The sequence below is a fragment of the Coregonus clupeaformis genome, chromosome 17, assembly GCF_020615455.1.
Source record: "Coregonus clupeaformis isolate EN_2021a chromosome 17, ASM2061545v1, whole genome shotgun sequence".
Lineage (NCBI taxonomy): Eukaryota > Metazoa > Chordata > Actinopteri > Salmoniformes > Salmonidae > Coregonus > Coregonus clupeaformis.
This window is the reverse complement of record NC_059208.1, coordinates 63,278,756-63,291,255: the sequence shown is the minus strand read 5'-3', so window position 1 is coordinate 63,291,255 and position 12,500 is coordinate 63,278,756. Positions and strand designations below refer to the sequence as shown.

General features: G+C 44.5%; 1 pseudogene; it reads left to right on the top strand.

The window, feature by feature from the left end:
- The window catches only part of LOC121585813, a 99,974-nt pseudogene that overhangs the window by 23,279 nt on the left and 64,195 nt on the right, over window positions 1–12,500 (top strand).

Below are 12,500 nucleotides of genomic sequence, written 5' to 3'. Positions count from 1 at the left end.
GTAACAATTAACTCATTAGGAATTTGGGGCACCACGGAAGATGTTGTTTAACGAGTTACCATCTCCCAAATTAAACGCTTAGAAGATATATATGTTATATATTGATAACAGTCACTTATCAAATCATTACCTCTTATCAGTCTCATTCTGAACGTTGCATAATTCTTGAACCTGCAAGAACCCTAACCTTATTGATGAATCAGCAATACACAAATTGGCTTAATTATTTATTTACTAACTAACTAAATGATAACACAGAATACAAACACACACATAGGTTATTGATTACTAATGTAATACAATGATAACAGGTCCCTAGTGACGAACAATAGCATGAATGCTTGGGTAGAAGCAGGGTCAGAATGGAAGGGAGAGTCAGAGATTCAAACTATCGTTGTTACTTTGGAGACTACACTCACAGTAATCATAATACTTATGCACCCTAATAACCGCTCATTCGGATTAGAAATGCAACATGTATTTACGTGTAGCTGTCTTCGATAGTTGAGGTGATGATGTAGGACTCTGGTTTGCCCACCAGAGATCCCAATGTCCTTGGTAGAGTTTCTGGTCATAGTGGTGGTTAGAATGAATACTTCCACGTACCCTGTAGTTCATAGAGTTGATCTGTTAGAATAGATACTTCAGATGTACCAACGGTTGTCTGAGAGGGATTGTCCTTCCCAACTCGTGTCTTTAGTGAAAGTTCTCTAGACGACTATACATGCCAGCTGCAGACTGAGATGATAAGGTCTAGTGCATTGTCTTCTTCTTCTGGGGCTTCCTGGTCTTCTTGGTCTAACCATTTTAAGCCGTGTAGCTTCAGCTTCACGCTTCCTGGTCTAATGTTAATTTGTTTTTCAAGGCTTTTTATGCCCTCGGGGTAAAAGGGGCGTTCCATCATGTTTGTGCTCATCTGGGCGTGGCCACTGACTGAGAACAAATCAATATGGAAAACAATCATCTCATCTAGAATGCTAAAATCACATTGTTATCTTCACAAAAGTATTATTATACTTAATCATTCGTTATATACAACAATTAGATGCAAACCTCATAGCTGGGAAGTGTACACCCCCAGAGATACAGTTATGTTGTTCCACCGTCTTTAATGACATCACAACATAGTAACGAATTTGACATGATTGTTCTTTAAGTCCCCACCGACCATTTCCCACATTCTTTGAAGTAGGACTATTGTTTCATTATCCACTTTTGGATGTTGGAGTCTTGGCGGGAAGACTTCCTTTGTTCCACAGGGAAATTCCCTCTCCCAATACTGCATGGCACGGAAAAGAAAGTTTCTGCAAGGAATTTACAACCGGTCATAAAACTGGCCCCCAGGCGGTGTTCAAACCTTTGCCTAGCTGGCATCTTTGATCCTCAGCCCATGAGGGCAAGTCATGGCACCACCATGTCCCTATAACCACCATGTCCCTATAACCACCATGTCCCTATAACCACCATGCCACTGTAACCATGTCCCTATAACCACCATGTCACTATAACCATGTCCCTATACCCAAGTAGTAACCCCTTCTGCAACTTACACTAAAACCCCACAACTTGAATCATGCTAAGAGGTCCCGAATCCTTCATCTACCTCACTAAAGATGTCTTCTTTCGTTTACTGTCATTACACTGCAACGCCCCCATCAGGACCCAATGGCTGGTTTTACTGTCATTACACTGCAACGTCCCCATCAGGACCCAATGGCTGGTTTTACTGTCATTACACTGCAACGCTTCATCAGGACCCAATGGCTGGTTTTACTGTCATTACACTGCAACGCCCCCATCAGGACCCAATGGCTGGTTTTACTGTCATTACACTGCAACGCCCCCATCAGGACCCAATGGCTGGTTTTACTGTCATTACACTGCAACGCCCCCATCAGGACCCAATGGCTGGTTTTACTGTCATTACACTGTAACGCCCCCATCAGGACCCAATGGCTGGTTTTACTGTCATTATACTGCAACGCCCCCATCAGGACCCAATGGCTGGTTTTACTGTCATTATACTGCAACGCCCCCATCAGGACCCAATGGCTGGTTTTACTGTCATCACACTGCAACGCCCCCATCAGGACCCAATGGCTGGTTTTACTGTCATTATACTGCAACGCTCCCATCAGGACCCAATGGCTGGTTTTACTGTCATTATACTGCAACGCCCCCATCAGGACCCAATGGCTGGTTTTACTGTCATTACACTGCAACGCCCCCATCAGGACCCAATGGCTGGTTTTACTGTCATTACACTGCAACGCCCCCATCAGGACCCAATGGCTGGTTTTACTGTCATTACACTGCAACGCCCCCATCAGGACCCAATGGCTGGTTTTACTGTCATTACACTGTAACGCCCCCATCAGGACCCAATGGCTGGTTTTACTGTCATTATACTGCAACGCCCCCATCAGGACCCAATGGCTGGTTTTACTGTCATTACACTGCAACGCCCCATCAGGACCCAATGGCTGGTTTTACTGTCATTACACTGCAACGCCCCCATCAGGACCCAATGGCTGGTTTTACTGTCATTACACTGCAACGCTCCATCAGGACCCAATGGCTGGTTTTACTGTCATTACACTGTAACGCCCCCATCAGGACCCAATGGCTGGTTTTACTGTCATTATACTGCAACGCCTCCATCAGGACCCAATGGCTGGTTTTACTGTCATTATACTGCAACGCCCCCATCAGGACCCAATGGCTGGTTTTACTGTCATCACACTGCAACGCCCCCATCAGGACCCAATGGCTGGTTTTACTGTCATTATACTGCAACGCCCCATCAGGACCCAATGGCTGGTGTAACTTAAAGGGCTAGTGCAGTGAAAAACATGATTTTCCAGTTTTAAAAAATATGTATCTTTCCACACTGAGGTCGAAATAATACTCTGAAATGGTGAAAATGATGATAATGCCCTTTTTGTATAAAAGCTGTTTGAAAAAAATGCCTGGAATTTTAGTCTGTTCAGATGGGATGGAACTTTTGGCCCACTTCATGATGTCATAATGAGATCTGATTATAATAGACCAATGACTGTTCATCTTGTCGAGAGGGTGTGCTCTAGACCATTCTATCAACCAATCAAGGCTGTGTATATAAATATCTTCATATTTGTTTCCTTACCGTTTCAAGGGCCAAAGGAGGCTCAGGGAAATAAATTATTAAAATATATTTTGGATTAATTTTGATTAAATAAACATACACAGTAATTCATTAGACATACAGTGATAATCAAAAAATAAAATTATAAAGACTGCACGGGGGCTTTAAGATGTGATTGTATCTCCCTCTGCCAGCCTATATTACAGAGAGTAACTGTGATGATGATGATGACGATGACGTCGATGATGATGATGTTGATGATGATAATGATGATGATGATGATGTCATTTACACTGTAGCTCACGCCCTCAGACAAGACCATGGAGTTCCACAGAGACTTCCGTATCCGCCACTACGCTGGAGACGTCACGTGAGTTACTTACTTACTTATGCTTTTACCTTATTCATTTACTATAATCTCATTTACTATAATCTCATTTACTATAATCTCATTTACTATAATCTCATTTACTATAATCTCACTTACTATAATCTAATTTACTATAATCTAATTTACTATAATCTCACTTACTATAATCTAATTTACTATAATCTAATTTACTATAATCTCACACCTACCAGGTACAACCCTAAATCCGTAAACATGGGTACCCTCATAGATATCATCCTGACTAACATACCCTCTAAATACACCTCCGCTGTCTTCAACCAGGATCTCACGATCACTGCCTTATTGCCTGCGTCCGTAACGGGTCCGCGGTCAAACGACCACCCCTCATCACTGTCAAACGCTCCCTAAAACACTTTAGCGAGCAGGCCTTCCTAATTGACCTTGTCCAGGTATCCTGGACGGATATAGATCTCATTCCGTCAGTAGAGGATGCCTGGTTGTTCTTTAAAAGTAATTTCCTCTCAATCTTAAATAAACATGCCCCATTCAAAAAATACAGAACTAAGAACAGATATAGCCCATGGTTCTCCTCAGACTTGACTGCCCTTGACCAGCACAAAAACATCCTGTGGCGTACTGCATTAGCATCAAATAGCCCCCGCGATATGCAACTTTTCAGGGAAGTTAGGAACCAATATACACAAGCAGTCAGGAAAGCAAAGGCTAACTTTTTCAAACAGAAATTTGCATCCTGTAGCACTAACTCCAAAAAGTTTTGGGACACTGTAAAGTCCATGGAGAACAAGAACACTTCCTCCCAGCTGCCCACTGCACTGAGGCTAGGAAACACTATCACCACCGATAAATCTACAATAATCGAGAATTTCAACAAGCATTTTGCTACGGCTGGCCATGCTTTCCACCTGGCTACCACTACCCCGGCCACCAACTCTGCACCCTCCGCTGCAACTTGCCCATGCCCCCCCGCTTCTCCTTCACACAAATTCAGACAGCTGATGTTCTGAAAGAGCTGCAAAATCTGGACCCCTACAAATCAGCTGAGCTAGACAATCTGGACCCTTTCTTTCTAAAACTAGCCTCCGAAATTGTCGCAACCCCTATTACTAGCCTGTTCAACCTCTCTTTCGTAACGTCTGAGATCCCCAGAGATTGGAAAGCTGCCGCGGTCATCCCCCTCTTCAAAGGGGGTGACACTCTAGAACCAAACTGTTACAGACCTATATCCATCCTGCCCTGCCTTTCGAAAGTATTTAAAAGCCAAGTTAACAAACAGATCACCGACCATTTCGAATCCCACCGTACCTTCTCCGCTATGCAATCCGGTTTCCGAGCTGGTCATGGGTGCACTTCAGCCACGCTCAAGGTCCTAAACGATATTATAACCGCGATCGATAATAGACAGTACTGTGCAGCCGTCTTCATCGACCTGGCCAAGGCTTTCGACTCTGTCAACCACCGCATTCTTATTGGCAGACTAAATAGCCTTGGTTTCTCAAATGACTGCCTCGCCTGGTTCACCAACTACTTCTCAGATAGAGTTCAATGTGTCAAATCGGAGGGCCTGTTGTCTGGACCTATGGCAGTCTCTATGGGGGTGCCACAGCGTTCAATTCTTGGGCCGACTCTTTTCTCCGTGTATATCAATGATGTCGCTCTTGCTGCTGGTGACTCTCAGATCCACCTCTACGCAGACGACACCATTTTGTATACATCTGGCCCTTCATTGGACACTGTGTTAACAAACCTCCAAACGAGCTTCAATGCCATACAACACTCCTTCAGTAGCCTCCAACTGCTCTTAAACACTAGTAAAACTAAATGCATGCTCTTCAATCGAACGCTGCTGGCACCCGCCCACCCGACTAGAATCACCACTCTCGACGGGTCTGACCTAGAGTATGTGGACAACTACAAATACCTAGGTGTCTGGTTAGACTGTAAACTCTCCTTCCAGACTCACATTAAGAATCTCCAATCCAAAGTTAAATCTAGAATCGGCTTCCTATTTCGCAACAAAGCCTCCTTCACTCATGCTGCCAAACATGCCCTCGTAAAACTGACTATCCTACCGATCTTTGACTTCGGCGATGTCATTTACAAAATAGCCTCCAACACTCTACTCAGCAAATTGGATGTAGTCTATCACAGTGCCATCCGTTTTGTCTCCAAAGCCCCATACACTACCCACCACTGTGACCTGTACGCTCTTGTTGGCTGGTCCTCACTACATGTTCGTCGTCAAACCCACTGGCTCCAGGCCATCTATAAATCACTGCTAGGCAAATCCCCGCCTTATCTTAGCTCATTGGTCACCATAGCAGCACCCACCCGTAGTATGCGCTCCAGCAGGTATATCTCACTGGTCATTCCCAAAGCCAACACGTCCTTTGGCCGCCATTCCTTCCAGTTCTCTGCTGCCAATGACTGGAACGAATTGCAAAAATCTCTGAAGCTGGAGACTCTTATCTCCCTCACTAACTTTAAGCATCAGTTGTCAGAGCACCTTACCGATCACTGCACCTGTACACAGCCCATCTGAAATTAGCCCACCCAACTACCTCATCCCTATATTGTTATTTATTTTGCTCTTTTGCACCCCAGTATCTCTATTTGCACATAATCTCTTGCACATCTAGCATTCCAGTGTTAATACTAATTGTAATTATTTTGCACTATAGCCTATTTATTGCCTTACCTCCATAACTTGCTACATTTGCACACACTGTATATATATTTTCTGTTGTATTTTTGGACTTTATGTTTTTTTACCCCATATGTAACTCTGTGTTGTTGTTTTTATCGCACTGCTTTGCTTTATTTTGGCCAGGTCGCAGTTGTAAATGAGAACTTGTTCACACTATTGGTAGTTTGTTGTAACCAAGTATTGGTGCTAAACTGTGTGTTATTGGATGCTAGCATGCTAGTTAGCTATGGTGTCATAGTTAGGCATCGTGGGCTGTTGTGGGTAGTTACTGTAGGTTGGCATTGTCTTCGGCGGTGCCGGGTGTAGCACGAAGCTAGCTAGCTAGCCGTTTTTCGAACAGAGTCAACACAGTAGCTATTGTGTGCTGTACTGTGGCAGCTAAATACAATATATTTGTGCTAAGCTAGCCAACGTTTAATTATTGCTGCGTTATGAAAGGAACTAGACACGGACACGAATTATCTGCTTAGTGTGTTAACACACTATTGGTGGTTTGTTGTGACCAAGTGTTGGTGCTAAACTGTGTGTTATTGGATGCTAGCATGCTATTTAGCTATGGTGTCATAGTTAGCTAGCTGAATAAAGTGGGTTGAGTCTATTCCTTTAAACATTGAACCGCTGTGGTTCACAACAATTCTGATTTCTAAAGGTGGAAGTTGGGAGAGTTTTTGTTCGGGTGGTTCAGTGAAACAATTATAGTTTCTGAGGTGGAAGTTTTGGTGAGGGAGGCCCTGCTCTCTCCTCTCCCAGATGTTTAGTTCATTTCATTCCGATCTCCTCTGCATTATTGTAGCCATTTGCTACAGCCTGTCAACTATGCCTCTGCCTATCCCTGTTCTCTCCTCTCTGCACAGGCTACACAAACGCCTCACACCGCGTGGCTGCTGCCTCTCTAACCTGGTGGTCCCTGCACGCACCCCACACCTGGAGTTCCAGGTCTCAGGCAGCCTCTGGAACTGCCGTTCTGCTGCCAACAAAGCTGACTTCATCCCAGCCTATGCTAACCTCCAGTCCCTCGACTTCCTGGCGCTGACGGAAACATGGATTACCACTGAAAACACTGCTACTCCTACTGCTCTCTCCTCGTCTGACCATGTGTTCTCGCATACCCGAGAGCATCTGGTCAGAGGGGTGGTGGCACAGGAATCCTCATCTCTCCCAAGTGGACATTCTCAATTTTTCCCCTAACCCACCTGTCTATCTCCTCATTTGAATTCCATGCTGTCACAGTCACGAGCCCATTTAAGCTTAATATCCTTGTCATCTATCGCCCTCCAGGTTCCCTTGGAGAGTTCATCAATGAGCTTGACGCCTTGATAAGTTCCTTTCCTGAGGATGGCTCACCCCTCACAGTTTTGGGGGATTTCAACCTCCCTATGTCCACATTTGACTCATTTCTCTCTGCCTCCTTCTTTCCACTCCTCTCCTCTTTTGACCTCACCCTCTCACCGTCCCCCCTACTCACAAGGCAGGCAATACGCTTGACCTCATCTTTACTAGATGCTGCTCTTCTACTAATCTCACTGCAACTCCCCTCCATGTCTCTGACCACTACTTTGTTTCCTTTTCTCTCTCGCTCTCCTCCAACACTACTCACTCTGCCCCTACACAGATGGTAATGCGCCGCCGCAACCTTCGCTCTCTCTCTCCCACTACTCTCTCCTCTTCCATCCTATCATCTCTTCCCTCTGCTCAATCCTTCTCCCTCCAATCTCCTGATTCTGCCTCCTCAACCCTCCTCTCCTCCCTTTCTGCATCCTTTGACTCTCTGTGTCCCCTATCCTCCCGGCCGGCTCGGTCCTCCCCTCCAGCTCCGTGGCTTGATGACTCATTGCGAGCTCACAGAACAGAGCTCCGGGCAGCGGAGCGGAAATGGAAGAAAACTAAACTCCCTGCCGACCTGGCATCTTTTCACTCCCTCCTCTCTACATTTTGTTCATCTGTTTCTGCTGCTAAGGCCACTTTCTACCACTCTAAATTCCAAGCATCTGCCTCTAACCCTAGGAAGCTCTTTGCCACATTTTCCTCCCTCCTGAATCCTCCCCCCCCTCCTCTCTCTCTGTGGATGACTTCGTCAACCACTTTGAAAAGAAGGTTGACGACATCCGATCCTCGTTTGTTAAGTCTAATGACACTGCTGGTCCTACTCACACTGCCCTACCCTATGCTTTGACTTCTTTCTCCCCTCTCTCTCCAGATAAAATCCTGTGACTTGTGACTGCAGGCCGCCCAACAACCTGCCCGCTTGACCCCATCCCTCCTCTCTTCTCCAGACCATCTCCGGTGACCTTCTCCCCCTACCTCACCTCGCTGATCAACTCATCCTTGACCGCTGGCCATGTCCCTTCCGTCTTCAAGAGAGCGAGAGTTGCTCCCCTTCTCAAAAACCAACACTCGATCCCACTGATGTCAACAACTACAGACCAGTATCCCTTCTTTCTTTTCTTTCCAAAACTATTGAGCGTGCCGTCTTTAGCCAACTCTCTTGCTATCTCTCTCAGAATGACCTTCTTGATCCAAACCAGTCAGGTTTCAGGACTGGTCATTCAACTGAGACTGCTCTTCTCTGTGTCACGGAGGCTCTCCGCACTGCTAAAGCTAACTCTCTCTCCTCTGCTCTTGTCCTTCTAGACCTGTCTGCTGCCTTTGATACTGTGAACCATCAGATCCTCCTCTCCACCCTCTCCGAGCTGGGCATCTCCGGCCCGGCTCACTCCTGGATTGCGTCCTACCTGACCGGTCGCTCCTACCAAGTGGCGTGGCGAGAAGCTGTCTCCGCACCACGTGCTCTCACCACTGGTGTCCCCCAGGGCTCAGTTCTAGGCCCTCTCCTTTTCTCCCTATACACCAAGTCACTTGGCTCTGTCATATCCTCACATGGCCTCTCCTATCATTGCTACGCTGACGATACACAACTAATCTTCTCCTTTCCCCCTTCTGATAACCAGGTGGCGAATCGCATCTCTGCATGTCTGGCAGACATATCAGTATGGATGACGGATCACCACCTCAAGCTGAACCCTGGCAAGACGGAGCTGCTCTTCCTCCCGGGAAGGACTGCCCGTTCCATGATCTCGCCATCACGGTTGACAACTCCGTTGTGTCCTCCTCCCAGAGTGCGAAGAGCCTTGGCGTGACCCTGGACAACACCCTGTCGTTCTCCGCTAACATCAAGGCGGTGACCCGCTCCTGCAGGTTCATGCTCTACAACATTCGGAGAGTACGACCCTGCCTTACACAGGAAGCGGCACAGGTCCTAATCCAGGCACTTGTCATCTCCCGTCTGGATTACTGCAACTCACTGTTGGCTGGCCTCCCTGCCTGTGCTATTAAACCCCTACAACTCATCCAGAATGCCGCAGCCCGTCTGGTGTTCAACCTTCCCAAGTTCTCTTACGTCACCCCCCTCCTCCGCACACTCAACTGGCTTCCAGTTGAAGCTCGCATCCGTTACAAGACCATGGTGCTTGCCTATGGAGCAGTGAGGGGAACGGCACCTCTGTACCTTCGGGCTCTGATCAGTCCCTACACCCAAACGAGAGCATTGCGTTCATCCACCTCTGGCCTGCTGGCTCCCTTCCTCTGCGGAAGCATAGTTCCCGCTCAGCCCAGTCAAAACTGTTCGCTGCTCTGGCACCCCAATGGTGGAACAAGCTCCCTCACGACGCCAGGACAGCGGAGTCACTCACCACCTTCCGGAGACATTTGAAACCCCACCTCTTTAAGGAACACCTGGGATAGGATAAAGTAATACTTCTACCCCCCCACCCCCCAAAAAAAAATTGTAAAGTGGTTATCCCACTGGCTATAGGGTGAATGCACCAATTTGTGAGTCGTTCTGGATAAGAGCGTCTGCTAAATGACGTAAATGTGCCCTTGAGCAAGGCACTTAACCCTAATTGCTCCTGTAAGTCGCTCTGGATAAGAGCGTCTGCTAAATGACTAAAATGTAAATGTAAATAATGTAAATGTTCTCAACTGGCTTACCTGGTTAAATAAAGGTGAAATAAAATAAATAAAATAAAATAAAAAACTTACTATAATCTCACTTACTATAATCTAATTTACTATAATCTAATTTACTATAATCTCACTTACTATAATCTAATTTACTATAATCTCACTTACTATAATCTCATTTACTATAATCTAATTTACTATAATCTAATTTACTATAATCTCACTTACTATAATCTCATTTACTATAATCTCATTTACTATAATCTCACTTACTATAATCTCATTTACTATAATCTCACTAACTATAATCTCATTTACTATAATCTAATTTACTATAATCTCACTTACTATAATCTCATTTAATATAATCTCACTTACTATAATCTCACTTACTATAATCTCACTTACTATAATCTCATTTACTATAATCTCACTTACTATAATCTCACTTACTATAATCTATTTTACTATAATCTCACTTACTATAATCTCATTTAATATAATCTCACTTACTATAATCTCACTTACTATAATCTCATTTACTATAATCTAATTTACTATAATCTAATTTACTATAATCTCATTTACTAATCTCACTTACTATAATCTCACTTACTATAATCTCACTTACTATAATCTCATTTACTATAATCTCATTTACTATAATCTCATTTACTGCTAATCTCCTTCATCCCAGAGGATTTAAGGCTGACTCAGCCTGCAATTAAAACCACAACCAAAGGTAAAAAAAATTGTGCCATTTGGGACGTATCCCATGATATAGTAAGAAGCTATGGTGGCTCAACAGGTGAAAGGTCATGATGACACAGGAAAGGTCACATGTCATAGGTCAAGATCAATGTTGATTGGATGAAAAGTCAAGGGAAGTAAGTGTAGCTAAAAGTAGCCAACCCAGTACCAGCTCTTAGCGCCTTGGCAACCACTGTTGGCACAAGTATTTCAGGAACTAAATTGAAAAAGTGTGCTGCCCTCAATTTAAGAAATAGCAGGACATTGTCTTGCTGAGGAAAACAGAGAGAAAGGGAGGGAGGGAGAGATGAAGGAGTAGACCAGACTGTTATCCAGTACCAGGGTCTTCCATTGGCTAACACTGTGGGTTGATCCAGTACCAGGGTCTTCCATTGGCTAGCACTGTGGGTTGATCCAGTACCAGGGTCTTCCATTGGCTAGCACTGTGGGTTGATCCAGTACCAGGGTCTTCCATTGGCTAGCACTGTGGGTTGATCCAGTACCAGGGTCTTCCATTGGCTAGCACTGTGGGTTTGCAGGATCTACATTGCCCTAAAGTTTAGAAATAGTAGGACATCAAAAGAGTCAGTAAGAGAGGGAGACAGAGAGAGGAAGGGAGGGGGAGAGAGGGAGAGAGAGAGGGAGTAATCATGAAAGAGTCCAGTATTAATCATGAAAGAGTCCAGTGGGTCTTGCCAAGTGCATGTGACCAGAAATGAGTCAGGGAGTCCAGGTTGACATAATGTCCAACACAACTTCAAAAGCTGAGCAATTAGGTCATGCTTAGTTTACATTAATCCATCATCATCAATTAGGTCATGCTTAGTTTACATTAATCCGTCATCATCAATTAGGTCATGCTTAGTTTACAGTCATCCGTCATCATCAATTAGGTAATGCTTAGATTACATTAATCCGTCATCATCAATTAGGTCATGCTTAGTTTACAGTCATCCATCATCATCAATTAGGTCATGCTTAGTTTACATTAATCCATCATCATCAATTAGGTAATGCTTAGATTACATTAATCCGTCATCATCAATTAGGTCATGCTTAGTTTACAGTCATCCATCATCATCAATTAGGTCATGCTTAGTTTACAGTCATCCATCATCATCAATTAGGTCATGCTTAGTTTACAGTCATCCGTCATCATCAATTAGGTCATGCTTAGTTTACATTAATCCATCATCATCAATTAGGTCATGCTTAGTTTACATTAATCCATCATCAATTAGGTCATGCTTAGTTTACATTAATCCATCATCATCAATTAGGTCATGCTTAGTTTACATTAATCCATCATCATCAATTAGGTCATGCTTAGTTTACAGTCATCCATCATCATCAATTAGGTCATGCTTAGTTTACAGTCATCCATCCCGAATCCCAGAGTCTGTCTCTCACACCACGATCATGCACAAGATATCTCTATCGTACTCATCGACTGTGTCTGAAATGGCAGTTTATTCCCTACACTCTTAGAAAAAAAGGGTTCCAAAATGGTTTTTCGGCTGTCCCCATAGGATAACCCTTTTTGGTTCTAGGTAGAACCCTTTTTGGTTCTAGGTAAAACCCTTTTGGGT